Below are 17,336 nucleotides of genomic sequence, written 5' to 3'. Positions count from 1 at the left end.
AAGGGGTTCCAAGAGAATGCAGGTGTTTCCCCAGGCAGACTAAGCCCTCCTCATCCCTATGTCTATCATTTTTATAGACTCCAGGATTTCAGAATTTGTTTAAGACATATTTGTAGTAGGAACCATGGTATTATGGCCAGCGTTGTCTCCAAAATTCCTAGGCTGAAGCTGGGACTTCTCATACCCAAGGATGTTACTGTGTTTGGAGACAGCCAAAGAGAAGCCAGAGTACCTTCCTCTTTATGTTAGACCTTCAGCCTCCAGAACAGAGGAGGATGAACTTCTTGATGTGTGTGTGTGTGTATGTGTGTGTGTGTGTGTGTGTGTGTGTACAGGCTCCTGTGGAGGCCAGAAGAGTCATTGGATCCCCAGGAGCTGGAGTTATAGGCTGTTGTGAGCTCTTTGATGTAGCTCAATACTGGGAAGATCTTGGAAGTTCAGTTTGGGAGAGTTCACCATCCTCTTAGTAGATCTCTGGACTTGGGTAAATTACTCAACGTCCTGATGTCGACATAAACTCAATTATAAAATGAGCTTCAAATAGCCATTGCATTAGAAATGCTTATTGAGGCTGAGGGAGACAGTGCAAGCAAAATTCTTAGCATGTGGGAACTGCTCAACATCCGAGCTCACTTTGTTTTCTACCAAGAGTAAAATTCCCCAAAGGCCTGCTTCATGTTCTTCTCTGTTCTTCAGATAAACAGTAGCATTTGTCAGCTTTTTTACTTCAGGGATCCAACTTGTACGGGAAATGAGATTGAGTTGGGAAAAATCAGATCTGCCAGGAGAATCCTAAGGGTAGAACATGAGTTTGCATGGTTAAAAGCCTCTTGTATTCCAGGAACTGTTGCATGCTTGGAGTAGTAGCCATCACATTTTAGCTCTCAACACAGTTAAAATGTCTTTACCTAACTCTTGAGGGTGTGAAAACCCAAAGTCCAGAACACTAAAAGGATTTTCCCAAAGACTGGAAGCACCAGTCTATGGCACTGAAATCAACCTTGGATGTCTTGACTCCAAATCCACTTATGCCATAACTGTTAGGATAGATAGAGTCTTGTTCTTGTGCGGCAGGCAAAAGCCTCTTGCTTACTATGTTATGTGTTAGGAAAACATGACCAGGGAAATACTGAACCATGCAAGCACACATTTAATAATATTAGACGTGAAGTCAGTTCTTGAATCCAATGAGGGTTTCCCCCTACCCCATTAGTCTGTCATTATTTAGAAAGTTAGCTGCTACAGTGAATTTGAATGAGAAATATCACCAACAGTGTTGGACATTTGGTCGTCAGCTGGTGTTATTGTATGGGAGTTAGGAAAGAGGTGTGGCTTTGTTATGTAGGAAGTATGTCACTTGGGGGATGGGAGGTTTAAGACCTTGCCCCACTCCCAGTTTGTTCTTTCTGCTTTGTGCCTGCAGTTCAAGACATGAACCTTTAGCTTCTGCTCCACCTGCCTGCTGCCGTGGTCCCCTGCCATGATGGACGCTAAACCCTCTGGAAGCAGAAGGAAGAGCAACTTTTTCTCCTGTAAGTTGCCTCGGTCATGGCGTTTGATCACAATAGTAAAAAAAGAAACTAATGCAATACTCTTTAGCTGGTCAGATCCTCACTGACTGACAGAGTGGTATTCTATGCACTGCAGATAGATTTGACTTTGAGGGATACTTTAACAGAAATCAGGGATAGTTGGATGGTTAATAGCACTTGCTGTTCTTGCAGAGGATCTGGGTTCATCTCCCAGCACCCATATATAGGGTGGCTTACAACCATGCATAACAGTTCCAGGGGATCTAGCACCCTCTTCTGGCCTCTGTAGGCACCAGGCACAGATGAGGTACACATACATGCATGCATGATATACACTCATACACATAAATAAAATTAAAACAAACCTTTAAAAATTGTTTTTTTAAATTTTATATGTATGACTGTTTGTTTACATGTATGTGCGTATGTATACCATGTGTGTGACCGGTGCCTGCAGAATCCAGAAGTGGGCTTTAGACCTCATGGAACTAGAGTTCCAAGCAGTTATGAGCCACCATGTGGGTGATAGGAACTGAACCAATGTCCTCTGCAGTGTTTGTCCCCACGACCCCTCTACTCTCTGAGGGATGCTTTCAAACTCTGAGGGATGCTTTCCCTGTATGGATGGGATATGAATTCAGCCAGCCTAATCCCCATCAGCTGAGAGAACCAGCAGAGCAGGAGTTTGGCTCTGTCTCTGCTACAAACTGGATGAATGACCTTATCTATTTCCCTACTCTTGGCTGTGGGCTTCTCAGTTGTGAATCACAGTAATTGTGCCTACTGATTTCCCAAACCTCTTAGAACTTGATTCTCTGCTTAGCCCTAAAAAAGTAGTAAGATACCCTGAGCCATATGAAGGTCAAGACCTGCCCCTGTGGCCTCTGCCTGTCTGTACACCATGCCTTTTAATGGCTGGCATTATATGTCAGAGAAAAACCATCTCGGAGTGCAGGGCCTTAATGAAGAGCTGGTTACAGAAATGAGTCTGCTGGAGACGTAAGGGAACCTAGTAAGCACTCACAGGTTCAGCAAGTACAAACCCCACAAGAACTCCCTGGCCACAGAACAGAGAGTCCCAGAACAAAGCCTGTTTTGATCCTTTGTCTTGGTGGAGGGTGATACCAAGTCTGCAGCATGGACTGCGGTGCTTGTATTGTTTGCGTGCCAGTAATCAAACAGGAAGACACAAGCAAGTGACTTGGTTAGTTTTGGCATGTACAATTCAGGGTGGGAAGTGCCCTTGAGTTCTGGCTGATCACCTAGTATTTAGGCTTTTTTTTTTTTTAAAGATGTGTGCTGCTTTTGAATACCAGCAATTCTTGTTGAAGTATAATCATATAGAAGCAAATATCCTGGTATTTGGGACAAACATTCCAGCTGACTGGCATCACAACCATTTCGGTAATGTCAGTGATAACAGCAGTGACCACAAGAGCCAGGGGAAGGTCCCTGGGGATCTCCCAGGGGAAGCCTTTCCATTTATGGAAAAACAGTTGGAAGAAGCAGGAAATTGTAACTAAAATCTAGATAGCCTTTGCTCGAAGGGACACTTCTTGGGCCTCAGAGAGGGGCTACCTGTGGTCGTGGGGGCCCTAGGATCATGACCAGCCTGGTTTCCAAGTTAACTAGGTGACCTTGGCTGATCTTGTATGTAGCTTTGGGAAGCTTCTGACTTCCCGGCTTGACGTTCACATCACTGTGGAGTTTGGTTCTTAGCTCTAATGTGCTATGGTTTGGATCTTGGCTGTTTCTGTTAGTTAGAGTCTACAGCCCATAGTGCTATAGGGAAGTGCTTGAACCTTTAGGGGCTGGACACTTGTGGAATGAAGTTATGTTGTTGGGGCCATGTCTTGAAGGGGGTGTGGACCAGGATCACCTCTCCTTCATCCACTAACTCTCCTTTCAGCTACCCAAGTTGAACAGCTTCCTCCACAGCAAGCCACCAGCTGTCAAGTGCTACGTCACCACAGCCCAAAGCAACATACCCAGATCATCACAAATTTCGAGCTCTGAATCAAAATAAAGCCTTCCAGTTTTCACTTTGACTATGGTCAGGCATTTTGTTTCAGTGATGGAACAGTAACTAACACAGAAACTGTGACTCATGACTTGATGCACCGGGTCCAAGAAGTTCTGGGCCCTTGCTCTCCATGTGGCACACAGACCATTCGACAAGAGTTTGTGAGAGACCAACTAAAATAAGAACCTATATTCAACAAGATAAAGTGATTCGTTCTCAAAAATCGTTCTTAAAAATTAGTTCTCAAAAAACAAAAAGTAGTGCTCCCTGTGGAAGAACATGAAAAGAAGCAGTGTTGCCCGTTATAGACAGCAGAGATAAGATAGAAGGCAGAACTCGAATTACTACAATCTGTGGGTGTGATATTTCTACCTTATGATCTATGACTAATATCTTTCAAAGGTCAAAATGAAAGATTAATTTTTCCTTTCTTTCTTTTTCCTTTCCTTCCCATTTATTTATTTATTTATTTATTTATTTATTTATTTATTTATTTATTTGAGACAGGCCTTCATATGGCCCAGGTTGGCCTTGAACTCTCTGCATAGCTGAGAATGGCTTTGAGCTCCTGACCCTCCTGCCTCCACTTTCCAAGTTCTGGGATTCTAGGTGTGTGCCACCAGAGTTAGCTTTTAGGATCCCGCGAATAGAACCCAAGGTTTTGTTCACACTAGGCAAACACTACACTGATGGAACTATTATAGCCCTAGCCTCAGATTTCTTTTCTTTAAAAAGATACTTTGAGGGGAGGTGGGAGTGGGTGGGTGGGTAGGGGAACACCCTCATAGAAGCAGCAGGGGTGGGTGGGGGTGGGATAGGGGGTTTCTGGAGGAGGAGAGGAAACCAGAAAAGGGGATAACATTTGAAATGTAAATAAAGAAAAATTCCAATTTAAAAAAATATTTTGAAGGAAAAAAAATATAAGCTGAGACAATTCACAAAAGAAGAAAAAGGATCTCTACTACGACTCCTTAAAAACTTAAGACCAGGCACAGAAACCTGAGTTCAGCGCTCCCAGACAGTGTCTGTTCCCACTCACAGAATCACCAGTTAACTGATTGCATTGTATTTTATCCTAAACACCCTTATGCTTGTACATTTGGATTTATATCTGTCCATAAACATTACAAGCTTGTTCTTACTAATTGTCTCTCTACATGTTTTCCAAGCTAGCATAATGAATGGTATTCAATGCACCCTTCTGAGAGGCCTCCACCACAGCCCTATTAACAGCTCTAACTTTGAAAAAGCATTTTGCTTAAAGGAAAGGAGTTGAGAGCCTCATGCAAAGCAAGATGACATAAACCAAATGGAAACTCAGGGTGTCATCCAGACGGCCTGCTCTCTCCACCCTCCTCTCTGCTCTCTGCAGTTCTGTCTGACACCTCTATCACAACAGGCTACACACAAGTACCCCCTCATAGGCTGTGCCTATGAAATGAGTATTACACACAGGGACGCACTGGTCCTAGAGCATCGAATTTCAGTAAGTGACAGGCGTCATGATGACCAGTGTATTTGCTCCCTCCATGTTGCATCATGCCAACTCCATGCTAGAGCACATCTGTACGCCCCATGCCTGCCTTTACTCCTCTGAAGGTCCTAAGCATCATTCTATTATAGAAACCCAAGCAGCTCAATCTTCAGGCACCAAGTCAAACCTCCTTTAGTTGGTGGAATATCCCTAAAGGCCACAGCTTCAGCACTTTTGTATTTCAGGCTGAGATACATGGAAGACGTCTATGTCCTCATCTTCTGAACCTGAGTCACCTCACACAACCAAAGGGACTTTGTGTACGTGACTGAGTTAAGAAACCAGCATGTTGAAATTGCCCTGGTGTGAGCCCACTGTCGTCCTTAAGAGATAAAAGCAGGAAGGTCAGAACCAGAAAAGGAGATGTGCCGAGGGGGTACAGGCCTTGAGTGATGCAGCTATGAGCTAAGGAAGGCAAGACTTCTTCTACGCCAGCCTCTAGAGCAGTGGGTCTCAACCTTCTTAAAGCTGAGACCCTTTCATACAGTTCCTCATGGCATGGCGATCCCCAACCATGAACTTACTTTGTTGCTACTTCATAACTGTAGTTCTGCTACTCCTGTGAATCCTAACGTAAATATCTGTTATGCAGGATATCTGATCTGTGACTCCTGAAGGGGTTATGACCCATGGAGAACTGCTATCAGTACCCGTCTTGCTAACACCTGAATGTTAGTGCAGTGAGGCAGGTTATAGAGGCATGGCTTCCAGAACAAGTGGTTTTAAACCACTACATCCTTTTTTATAGTCATAGGAAATGAATACAAAGGTAAGCAATAAAACCTGGGTCCCGAGTCCTAAAAGGGACAAATCCTTTTCCTCTAAAGAGAAGGAAGGATACATCTTCCCTGGCCTGTGACTGTGTCACTTCCTCAGATGATGTTTTTCAGAGCAGGGAAGTAGTAGGCACCAAGCAGGCTCTAGATTTCCTAAGACTACACGTGGCTTTGGTCAGGGGACAGACAAGGCAGAAAGTCAGGAAAGGGCAAGCTAAGTGAAGAAAACACTTGTAAGCTGTTGGCACTCTGGCCTTGGAGAAATGTGTGCTGTTATTATTATTATTTTGCTTTTAGAAAAACTCCAAAGGAAACACCTAAGTGGTGTAAAGAAGTTAAGTAGGCAGTTTGTCAAATCCCAGAGAAAAAGTAGAAAGCGAGGACTTCAAATGAATCATGGGAAAATTGTCCAGGAGGAAATAAGGGACATAGCTTAGGCTTCAGGAAGATTTTGGTGGGGATTTTGTTTGGTTTTGTTTTGAGACACGGTCTCCCTAGGCGTCCATGGCTGACCTGGCATTTGGCATGCAGATTAGACTGGCTTTGAACTCACAGAGATTCATCTCCCTCTATCTACTGAGTGATGAAGAATTTTTCAAGATATTAGGACACATTACGTAAGATGATATCCTAGGAGAAGTGTGAGAGCCCCTTCCTGCTCTCACTGTGAACACAGCCTGAGCTCCTCTGCTCTCTGCCAGCCTGCCGGAACTATATTTGTAAACTCCAGAGGCTGAGGGTCTCCAGAGAGGGAGTACTGAGTGTAGCCTGTTGTGATAGAGGTGTCAGACAGAACTGCAGAGAGCAGAGAGGAGGGTGGAGAGAGCAGGCCGTCTGGATGACACCCTGAGTTTCCATTTGGTTTATGTCATCTTGCTTTGCATGAGGCTCTCAACTCCTTTCCTTTAAGCAAAATGCTTTTTCAAAGTTAGAGCTGTTAATAGGGCTGTGGTGGAGGCCTCTCAGAAGGGTGCATTGAATACCATTCATTATGCTAGCTTGGAAAACATGTAGAGAGACAATTAGTAAGAACAAGCTTGTAATGTTTATGGACAGATATAAATCCAAATGTACAAGCATAAGGGTGTTTAGGATAAAATACAATGCAATCAGTTAACTGGTGAGTGGGAGCAGAATTATAGAAGTATAACAGGCCCTCTGTGGACCTTCTAGTCTGCTTGGGCACTGAAGGACGACCACTCATCAGGATAGGCAATGGTGTCTTCTGAGTGTGGCTTTTAATAACTGGAGTTACCTTCCCTGAAGAAAAGTATATACGGCCTTCCAGGACCTCTTCTGCTATTGTGATCTCGATCTCACCCTATGTTGCCAGTGGCATGAGAGAGGCCATCATTGGATAGAATGGTGCTTCTCCTGGTTTATGGAGCATCAGTCACAACCATCTCTCCCCATGTAATGGGCCACTGGTCTGTTGGATCAGTTTGCTTATATCTGAATAGAAACCATAGATTGTCTTAATGGTGGTATCCCAGACCCTCTTAGCAAATGCATTCATATTTGATTAACATCTATTGAATACTTGTCATGGGCCTTGGGCTGAGCTGGGTTCCGGGTAGATAGCTCAATAAGGGTCTAGTGGAAATGGAGCTGCTGTCAGCACAGGCTCCTCTGGCAGTTGGGATGGGAAGCTATACAAGGTGATGGGGAGAAGGCAAAGGCCTGGCTCCACCCATTTTCTGATTATCTAGCTGAGCCCACCCTGACTTCCAGGAAGTTCAATTCCTCATTGTCTATTCCAGTGAAAGTTCAACTTCAAATGATGTTCTGGGTATGACCAGTACCTTGACCACAAACGGAGGAAAAAAAAAAAGAACAGAAACAAAACAAAACAAAACAAAAACAAAGAATTCAGGCAGGCTTCAACTGATCTTAACATTGTTTAGCTAGTACCTCACCAGTGGCGTGTGCAACCAGTGCCATGACAGCCAATTGTGTGTGTCCCTGTCTTTCTCAATCTTAGTGGCATCAGGGTCATAGGTTGCACATGGTCATGGGTCTATTGGTGCCAGAAAAAAAAATTGCAAGCGTTACAAAGTATGAATGTTTTTCCTCTAAATAGTCAATTTATCAAGATCCAATTGCCTTTGACATGTATTTTGTGGCATAACTAGTGAAAATGAGTCATTAGAAAAATGCTACCACGTGTTAGCATTTACAGCTAACTATGCATAAAATACCTTAAACCCACAGATCTGGGCATTGCAAGAGACACTAGACAAGGAAGTTGAACAGATTCCAATCTGAAGAGTTCTGCCCCTATCTCTTTGGGATCCAGTCCACCCTGAAGATACAGCTTTTGTTGGTTTCCCAATATCTTAGGTCTTGAGATTCAAAGGTAGGGTTGTCCTAGGTCAGGGAATTCAATCAGCATTGTGGTAGAGCAGAGGCAGGGGCAGAGCAAGGCCCTAAGTCTAGGATTCTAGGGTTCTGGTGGTCAGGCCAAGCTTGCCTCTCCCTGAATCTTGCAAAAATTAACAAGGAGGCGATTGTGGCTTCCCACGAGTCCTCTGTTCATTCTCCATTACCTTTCTACTTCAAGCATGGAAATTCTAGGTCTAGAGACGGATTCACCCTCTCGCTGCCATCATAGGCCCTTCGGCTACAGAGGTGGCTTTGAGCTGTGCCTGGGTATGGCGTTCCACGGAAAAACTCAGGGTAAGAAAGGGTGTTTCTGTTTGTGCCAGTGTTGTTCAGGAAATCACCCTTCCATGACTAACCAAACCAAACAGATTAATTTGTTGTAAAAATTAACATAAGCAGAAAATCTACCACAAAACAGCCCGAAGGAGGGATAGGCTTGTTGTAATTAGCATCAGAGACGAACATACGGATTGCTTCTTCTTCTAGCAATGTCCCCAACCCCAGTGCTTCCTGCATGGCTCTACTGGCCTCAGCCCCACACTGAGCCTGCTGAAGCATGAAGCCTGGGGGCAGGGCGGGGCGGGGGGGTTGAGCGTCTCATATGGACTAAATCACAGATGTCACTTTCCTTCTTTCAGCTCACAAGCCATTGAACCGTGGAGGGCAAAGGTTAGAATTATAGTTCTTGGCTGTTGAATCTTTTCTCCCCCGTATCCTTCTGGCTTGCACATGGTACCTCCCACTCCAGCCTGTCTTAAAACAATTCTTTCTAAAATAAACAAGCAGAAAAGGTCATTTGATCAGTTTGCATACAGACTCTGGAATGTTCTAGAAGCTGATTTCTCCTGTCCAACTAACTACCTAAGGTGAATCAGATAATGTGTATATACGTTCCTTAGTATCTGCAAGGGATGTGTCCAAGATCCCTGTGGATAGCAAGTGTACAGATACTCAAGTCTCTTACAGAAAATGGCACAGAATTTGTATAGAGCCTGCACACACATCCTCTCTAAATGGCATTTAAAATCATATCTTCTTATACCTCTTCTTCTTATTTGAGTATTATGCACGTCATTGTTGTATCTGTTATACAGATGACATGTCTGTGCATGTGCTATTATTATAATTGTAAATTATTTTGTAGGTTCTGGAGATGAAGCTCAGTGCCTTGCATATATCTAGGTAAGTAAGGGCTTTACCACCAAGCTACACTATGGAGCCTAGAAGTCCAATGTTTTGGGGGAGAAATGTTTCATCTATGGTTAATTGGGTTTAAGGATGTGGAACTTGAAGGCACAAAGGGCTGGCTGATTACACACTTAATACTAGAAACTGCAACTGGGGTTTCTGACTTTGGAAGAACCAACAGCAGTGTCCACAGGTGAGTACTGAAGATATTCCTAATGTGATTTTTTTTTTTTTATGAGTTTCACTCTTGCTCCTTCTGCAAACTTTCCATCCATGACTTTTAGGCAGAAAACAGCAAAGATAAACCTCCTTTGTTCTGGACCCAGGGACCCAGGAAAGGCTTCCTGATACTGGACAGAGGAGAGTCTGTTGGTAGACTATACCAGACAATGGGGTGGAAAGGTTAGAGGTCTGGAGGATCTCTGCCCCTTAAGACCATGACCCTGGTGGAGTACTGAACACCCAAAGATGGAAATGGAGGAGGATTGTGTGGGAAGGAACCTGGAAAGGGGGTGTACTGATATAGAGGCTCAAGCGTATGGGAAAAATAAGTGTGACCCCAAGGTCTTTGGGTCTGAGCCGTGGAAGAAGGGGACTGAAATCAGCCATAAGATGGCAAGTTCCGTGTCACTGAAGTCTGCTATGGTAGGCACACTGCTGTTTAGGACTCAAACAGAGAATCCTGGGAACTAATCTAAAATGACCTTTAGAACTCAGGGGACCCAAATGTCTCCAAAGATCCTGGCAAGCAGGGCTTCGAGACTTAGATTCCAAGAGAGCAGCCCCACAAGCAACTTCAGAATGAACCCAAATAATGTCGAGGTGGAAACTGGTCAGGTGACTTCAGCTCACCTGTATATTTAATTTTTTTTTTTTTTTACTACAGGCTTATCTGGAGACATATGTGAGTAAGCCTCCTATCTTTGGACCAATGGATGGACAATACAGCTCTTTCTTTTTGCAAAAACTGGTACCACAGTCTTGGCTTCATTATGTGTTGAGCAATACGTACTGTGATGTCTGATGTTGGTTGTCAACTTGGCTGGATTGAGAAGCACTTGGGCAATTGGTGAAAAACACACTTCTGGGTTTGTCCATTAAGGGGCACCTAGAGACAAAGGGTTGGATGATTGGCAAACTGAGTGAAGAAGAGTACCCTAAGTGTGGGCACCGTACAGCCCATGGGCCTATAAGTTGGGGGCCAACATGGAACAAAAGCTAGAAGGAAACCCATGCACCAGCCATGCCCAGGTCTTTTTGAGTGGGTACACTGCATTTTGCTCTGTCAAAGACCTGGAGATCACATTCCAACTTCTTCAGCCCTTGCAGGAGGACTCACCCCAGCCACTCTCCAGGAGACTTCCAGGCTTCCAGGCTTGGAATGGGGCAGTATTGATAATTGACCCCTCCTATTCTGGGTCTTCTAGCCTTAGGTGCTAAATAGTTACTGATTCTCCTGCCTCTCGGGTTAGCCTTCATGGGAGTACCCATCCTCTGATCTTGTGAGCCAATCTGATAAATCCCTTCTTATAATTACATATAATCTACTAGCTCTTCTCCTCTGGAGACTCCTGACTGATACAAGTACCATTGATCTCTGTAAGAAGAGAGAAACTAAATAGGATCAATGCCAGAGTGAGGAAGACAAAAGAAAAAACTCTTGGGGGTTCAGGGAGAGCTAGAACTACCAACCATGTTCTTGGTGGAAGCAGCCCATGAGAGAATGTCATAATCACTTTCCTAAAAAGAAATAACCATTAAGCGTTGACCTGCTTATACAGCTGTTCTGGGAGCTGAAGCAAACGATTCAAAGTGCTTTCTCCCGCCTTCTTACCTCTTGGGGACTTGTAATCATCTCGTTTTTGAGTGCTGTGCACTTACAGCATCTTGGAAGCCAGCAAGATCCATAACTATCTAGTGAGTCTCTCTATCAGAGTGAGGTCACGTAAGAAGTTTTAACAGCTCAATACATCTGAGTCATTCTCTACCTTCTCAAACACTGATTATACCATAGGCTAGACATGGAACTGGGTCCTGGGGTGGGGAGATAGCCAGAGTCACCTAATTTTCACCCAGCAGGTTGGTTACCCTGAGCTACTGCACCAAAATTTAGTAGACTACGAGGTTTAGATGATAGGAACATCTTTCCTCCGTTTTTGAAGTTAGCAGTCCGAGATGAAGGGATAGGTGAGCTTTGTTTCTCCTGAGATGTCTCTGATTCGAAGACGGCTGACTTATCCCTGTGCCTTCACACACCCTTCTCTCTGTACATGTTTGTCTGCAAACATCCTCCCGGTTCTATTGTGTGAAGACCTATCCATGGGACATTACAGGGTTTTCTAACTCCTTAACGATCTCATCTCTAAGATTTAGTTATGTTCTTAGGTACTAAGTGGGGGGTAGGTAGGGCTTCAACAAATCAGTTGAGAGGATGTGATTCAGCTCAGGATTTTGTGTCCATTGTCTGTCTCTTGACATTTATGGACAGAGTTAGAAGTGTGTGTGTGTGTGTGTGTGTGTGTGTGTGTGTGTGTGATATTTGCTAACACAATGGGTTATGATATCTATCTATCATCTATTTATCTATCTATCTCTCTATCATTTATCTATCATCTACCTCTATCATCTATCTATCTATCTATCTATCTATCTATCTAGATGTCTAGCTATCACCCATCTATCGACAGACAGACAGACAGACAGACATAATAAATGGATTGGTGTAGAGAACACGTGTATGAAAGGGACAAGCTGTGGACTTCTGGTAAATCATACAGCTGCCTCCTTGCCTCCCTCTAGTACACCGGACGCATAGAAAGGGGCTGCTCACTTCTTCTCAGGGACTGAGAGTTTCCCCATCTCTGACCAGCCCCCAGGTAGAGTCCTTCCCGAACCCATCACAGACATGCTTCATCCATACTTGCTCTTTTTCAGGTAACATTTTTCTGTTATTCATTAGGGGGAAAAAAAATCTCAAAGGCAGCTGGAAGAACTAATTTTCACAGATGTTTCCAGTTCTCATTAGCTTGACCACAAAGAACTCTCGTGGACTCCACTCTAAGACCCAGATCTTTCTTTGGTTTCATTATCCCTGCTGAAATCACTGAACCTAAACCTGAGGACAACTTAGGAATTTCCCTGGATGAAGCGCACCTCTTTCCTAATCATGGTTTCTAGGCTCAATTCTTTCATATATAAAGTATTTGTCAGACTGCTTACTTCTTTGGGACATTCTTCAACCTCTACGTAGCTCTCTAATGCTTTCCCAGAGTCCTTAGCCTGGGCAGGTGACATAGAATCCAAGATCAAATTTGTGGTTCCGTGACTCATATAAATATTGATCCAAAGTCATTTTTTTCTAAAGCTCAATTGCTCAAGATGATTCCAACCCTAAATAGAACACAGCTGGTCCTGAGTACACCTCTGCTTGTGGACGGCTGGGCAGCACGCCGTGGCGGCCATGCAGACACTGGGAATGTTTGTCTTTGGGGGATAAGTCCCAGGGGCTTACTACATCTTTTTTTTTTTTTTTCATTTTCAGATTCCAATATTCAGGCTGGAATTGCTGACAAAAGAGATCTTGTTCCAGGAAAGTTGGCAACGGTATTTAACAATGTTTAACAATCAGACAATGGACTGTTGACATTTAAGCCAAATGGTAAAACGTTGAAAGACCCCATGGTAGAGATTAATAAGTCACTTGGCCCTGGTGGTCAAGACTGGGACACTGTGTAAACTCAGGCTTCGTGTTAACACTCACTTTTTTTTTTCAAAACTGTTTTACAATTTGCTTACTTAAGAGTTATTTCCTTGTTAAGTTAAGGGTGCCCTGGTGTGAACACGCTTGGTTTTGTTAAGCTTGGGCTAAGGTTTCTCCTTCTTCTATTTTAATTATGACAAAATCATATTTTAATTAAAAATACAGTTGAAAGAAAAATAAAGGCTAACTCTCCTGGAACAGACTGAGATGAAATCTCAGTGGGGGAGACATTGGGCTCACTATGGAGACACAACCCGGCCTCAGGTGACCCCAGGGGAATGGTACTTCAGGTTTGCCTGAGTTGGAGCAAGGGAACCAGGCACGGGTGTATGTGCTGCACTGACCAGCTAGTGGGTGTGTGCTCATTAGCAAAGGGAATTCTCAGGGGAAACTGACAGCTCTGGCCAGCCAATCCTTCACCTGTGGATGGTGACTGAGAGCTTTGTAGACGTGACTATGAATGGCAAAATGTTCATTGTCCGTTCCTACCCATGCAGGATTGCTCTAAGCGCCCTGTAGACACTGTGCACCTGCGCAATCTGTCAGTGGCCAAGCCCTTGTGTAAAATTGACCTTGCCTTTATATATAACATAGATACATGATCCTGTGCACTTTTCAAATTTATTTTGTTTTACTGAAAACATTTTTTTCCCTTCCACAACATATCCTGACTACAGCTTTCTCTCCCTTTGTCTCCTCTGGTTCCTCACCCCTCCTCATTCATCCAGACCTGTTCCCTTTCTGTCTTTCCTTAGAAAACAAATAGGCTTCTAAGGGATAAAAATGAAACAATATATGACGGACTATAATGAAACAAAACAAAATACACCAGAATAGAAGAAACAGAAGAGAGAGAGAGAGAGAGAAGTTTTTAAAAAGAAAAATGCCTGACATGCCATTATGAGACCAGGAACCTCCAGAGACGCCACCGAGTCCGTTTTCTGTCAGCCATCTGCTGCTGGGCACGCAGCCTACACTTAAGAGTAGTGTGTTTCCCCGGTAAGACTTCTTTGGAGGAAACTAAAATTTCACTTGCAAGTGCTTATCAATGGGAGAAAGTGTCAGCGCTGGGAATAAGGCCGGGTGTCCACTTTTTTCAGCTCTAGGAATCCATCGGTTGCTCACCCATGCAAGCCCAGTGCACGCTGCCTCCATCCTCGTGAGTACATATGGGCAGCACCTATGACGCCCGACAAAGCACCTCTGTTGTACTCAGAAGAGCTTGTTTCCATGGTATCCTCCATCCTCTTTGGTTCTTATGCTCTCTCCAACTCCTCTTCCACAGGGATCACTGAGTCCAGAGGGGAGGGATTTGACGGAGACCTTCCATTTAAGGCTAAGTGTTCCAAGGTCTCACGCTCTGCATGTTGCCTGGCTGTGGGTCTCTATATTTGGTCGCACCTGCTGCAAAGGAAGCTTCCTTGAAGATGAGAGTGAGGCACTGATCTCTGAGTACCACAGAAGGTCATTAGGAGTCATCTTATCTCTATCTTCCTTTTGTGAAACAGCAGCCTTTGGCTTTACCCTAGGTCCCCAGGACATCTAGTATCAGGTTCTTGGTCACCCAAGCAGCATTGGGGTGCGGCTTCCATCTCATGGAGTGGGTCTTGTTTAAATCAGACATTGACTGGTTACTTGCACATGCTATGTGCCACCATTGCACTTGTATAGGATGACATACACCACTGTAGATCAAAGGGGTTTTAGCTGGGTTGGTGTTTATGTTTCTCTTTTGGGAGCATACAGAGAGCTGTTGGACAGTAAGAGAACTAACCCAGAGTGGTGAAGGTTCTATGTAGGCACCAGCTCAGCCTCTCTGTGTTCAGTGGGTTGTGTAGGCGTCGTCTTCAGCAATGGAGCCTTGCCATCAGTCTGTGGAGAGCAACCTCGAGTCTTGGCAACAGCCTGCACAGTTTAGGGATTTCCACGGGCCCCCTTTGGCCAACAAGTCAACTAGATGTCACCTATGGCAGTTCTGGAAGTTTCATTTGGTGACAAGAGATGGCCAGTTGAACTCTGTCTCCCTTGTTACTTGGAGATTTCATTTAGATCGCCTACATATAAATATACTTTCGAAAGCGTCTACCGTATTAGGTTTCCATGCTACCCCTCTCGTGACTCTTAATTTTAGCACTCTCTCCCCATACTCCCTCCCCTTCCCCACTTACCCTTCGAATTCCAGGCACACACACCCTTGTCCATCCATAACTATTCTATTTATCATCCCTACAGGGAGCTATTTGTTCCTCCTAGCCTCTTACTCTGTACCTATCATCTGTGGTTCTGTGACTTGTAGCTTGCTTACTGTTGACTTAACAGCTAATGTCCACATAAAAGTGAATACTTTTATAAAATAAAAAGTAAGTTGTTTGTTTGTTTGTTTGTTTTAAATCTGGGGCTGGAGAGATGCTCTATGACAGAGTCCTAGCTGCTCTTGCAGAGGACTTGGTTTGTTTTTCGGCACTCACCTGGCAGCTGGTAATCTTCTATAGCTCTAGTTCCAGAGCTAGGCATCTGGGCAGAACTACACCCCATAGCTTCCTTCCCTATTACATACAGCCTTCAGTGCTGCCTAAGAGCAGGCTCTCTGGGCTGGGGAGGCAAGGCAGATCTACACAGAGATCTTGAGTCTAGCTTGATTTTGTTTGAGAGCACCTGCTACCCACCCAGGGCATGCCTCTCCAGAAAGTCTAGCCCAGACAGAGCACAGCAGACTGGGGTAGTCTCCCTCCTACCCAAGAAACAGCTCTGCCAGGGAACCAGTTAGTCACTATGTAATGGTAGAGAATCTATTGTTTGCTGATGAGATACCAATCACTAACAATCATATGACTAGCATCATCTTCTCTGACTCTTAAACCTTCCTAAATTGGAGTGCCCAAAGTTATGCTAAGCCATACCAGAAAGCTGGTAAAAAATGGAAAGCAAGACTCTTTCCACAGAGAGCTAAACTTCACATAGAGAAAATATACATTTGGCCTGCTCACTTCCAATAGAGACCCTGCCTATAATGACCTTCTAGCCAATTACTGTCCATGCCTTGGCCTTGGCAGGTGTCAGGTTAACCTGTTTCCACATTCACTGCAATCCATGATTGTCTGCCTGTATATAGTGATATTATCTCTCAATACTCAGAACAGGGGAAATTCCATTGTAAATAACCTGTGACAACCTACCTTAATCCTACGGTGTCTCTATCAGACTGCGGGCCTGCTAGCCTATTTCGGGTACCACCAACACATCCTATTCTTATTTTTGTAAAATTGGAATTACCCCTCCTCTGGAGGACCTTTGCAAGGATTTGATGAAACAATTGCCTTTAAGTGGAGGGCTTAGCCCATGTGTAGCTCTCGCTGTGGCACAATCGATAATGGGATCAAGGGTTCTGTTTCGGCATGCCCAAGAAGGAGATAAGCAGTAGAGGGCTACCTGGGGGAATTTCTGAATTGAGGGAGATTTTCCTGAGAGAGCCACAGACTTGGCTTGCCTGCTTCAGAGGTTGCTGGCTGTAGGAAGACATGCAGGCAGGCCTCTGGGTCGTTCACGTATGTATTATTAAATCTATGTATCTATGTATTTATGAGTTTATGTGTACATAAGGAGGTCAGAAGACAACTGGTAGGAGCTGGTTTTCTTCTCTACCACAAGGTTCCAAAGATTTATTGCAGGATGACAGGCTTGGCAGCAAGCACCTTTACCCGGAGGCATCTTGCAACCCATTGTTTTATCTTAGGGTGTTACCATTTGAATACAGGAGGGGGCATTTCTCTTTTCCATTTTCCTGGAAACTAAGCTGCAGAATGGGTTGAACACAGTTCACGATCTTCTCCCTCCTCAGCCTCCCTTGGCACTTCCTGGGGTGGGGTGACCTCTGAACCCCCCTTTCTTTTAGAGAAAAGGTAAGGAGAAACACCCTCTCTAGTCTGGAGAGGTGGAATGCCAGTCTCCTGGCCGATGGAGGGATCAAGATGTCTGGAGCCCTGACCAAAGTAAAGGAATCTGAGGGCAGCTCAGACAAGTACAGACAGAGTCGTGCTGCAGACAGATGCTGACCTGCCCTCGGACAGAGCCATCAGTGACGACGGGGTCTCTCACTGGCTCATGCCCCCACACACAGCTCTGACCCTGAGCAAGCAGATCT

General features: G+C 44.4%; 1 long non-coding RNA gene across 4 annotated transcripts; it reads left to right on the top strand.

Moving 5' to 3' along the window:
- The first annotated feature begins 9,074 nt into the window (after window positions 1–9,074).
- Window positions 9,075–15,443, top strand: LOC115032938 (uncharacterized). 4 transcript variants are annotated; one of them, XR_003838589.2, is made up of 6 exons: window positions 9,075–9,113; window positions 9,392–9,429; window positions 10,322–10,405; window positions 12,977–13,038; window positions 13,951–14,194; window positions 14,296–15,443. It is a non-coding gene; the product is annotated as an uncharacterized LOC115032938 (long non-coding RNA). The 4 variants fall into 4 exon arrangements; XR_015045346.1 differs by having other exon boundaries at window positions 13,924–14,194; XR_015045345.1 differs by lacking the exons at window positions 9,075–9,113; window positions 9,392–9,429 and adding an exon at window positions 9,522–9,628.
- The last annotated feature ends 1,893 nt before the right edge of the window (window positions 15,444–17,336 follow it).

This window comes from Mus caroli, unplaced genomic scaffold, assembly GCF_978045245.1.
Source record: "Mus caroli unplaced genomic scaffold, Mus_caroli_1 scaffold_15, whole genome shotgun sequence".
Lineage (NCBI taxonomy): Eukaryota > Metazoa > Chordata > Mammalia > Rodentia > Muridae > Mus > Mus caroli.
The sequence above is the reverse complement of the archived record's forward strand: the minus strand, read 5'-3'. Positions and strand labels throughout refer to the sequence as shown.